Source organism: Octodon degus, unplaced genomic scaffold, assembly GCF_000260255.1.
Source record: "Octodon degus isolate 3935 unplaced genomic scaffold, OctDeg1.0 scaffold01396, whole genome shotgun sequence".
NCBI lineage: Eukaryota > Metazoa > Chordata > Mammalia > Rodentia > Octodontidae > Octodon > Octodon degus.
Window position 1 is genome coordinate 2,423 of NW_004525972.1, and position 1,088 is coordinate 3,510.

The 1,088-nt window shown below is 48.1% G+C and overlaps 1 pseudogene across 1 annotated transcript; it reads right to left on the bottom strand.

Moving 5' to 3' along the window:
• Positions 1-6: 6 nt before the first annotated feature.
• LOC101564985 lies at positions 7-709 on the bottom strand (annotated as a pseudogene). Its single transcript, XR_002819761.1, has one exon. The product of XR_002819761.1 is annotated as a prostaglandin E synthase 3 pseudogene (transcript).
• Positions 710-1,088: the final 379 nt, after the last annotated feature.

Genomic DNA, 1,088 nt, shown 5'->3' on the forward strand with positions numbered 1-1,088 from the left:
GCAAATATAGCATCTGCCTTTAGAGCTATCAACTCAGGAATTCTCTCAATTATGAAATCTTGCAGTGAAGTTATTTTCTTTTTCAAAATTCAGGTGATGACATTTGTTTATTCCAGATCTGGCATTTTTTCATCATCACTGTTTCGTGACTCATCATCTGCTCCATCTACTTCTGGTAAATCTACAACCTCATCACCACCCATGTTGTTCATCATCTCAGAGAAACGATCAAAATTAGACATGTCTTCATCAGAATCATCCTCCCAGTCTTTCCAATCATTGAAGTCCACACTAAGCCAATTAAGCTTTGCCCGTTCTTTTGTTAACCTAGGCCATGACTGGCCAGATTCTCCTTTTCGTAAACAACATAAAATTGATCTGTCTGCTCTTTTATGCTTGGAATCACTTGGATCAATACAATGAAAAAGATCAATTTCGTTTAAATGTTTAAAATTATCACTTCCTCCAAGACAACTGAAAGTGAGTTTGGATTTTTCAAAATTTACATTAATATCTTTACTGTCTTCAACACAAAATTCAGTGAAGACATAGTCCCTTCGATCATACCACTCTGCAGAAGCAGGCTGCATGGTGAACAGGGCAGGGAAACGGGCCAACGGGTGGGAGGGCCTCTTGCTGCGGCTGCTAGGAGTTGGATCCTCTCCGGTGACGACTCCGGGCGGGCGTTGTCTCCCGGTCGCGGCCTCTTCTCGCTGCCTTCAGGCGACGGCGATAGCGGGCTCGACCTGAGTTCCCACCATGCACCGCGCGGAGCAAGCGGCTCCTCCCTCTGCGAGAAGAGGAAAGTGTAGGGAAAGGGGCGCGAGGACGGAGGATGAACGTGCGTGCGTGCGTGCGAGCGAGGGGTGGTGAGCAGAAGTCAGATACTTGAGCTCTGGGGGGAAAAAAGTTACCATTAGAAATCGTGGAGCAGGGGTCCCCGCGTGTGTGCGCCTAATCTCAGCTGGTCCGCCCGAGACCCTCTGAGCACCAGCCCTAGTCCCCCGTGCTGCCCCATATCCGCTCCGACAAGATGAAAGAAACTATCATGAACCAGGAAAAACTCGCCAAACTGCAGGCACAAGTGC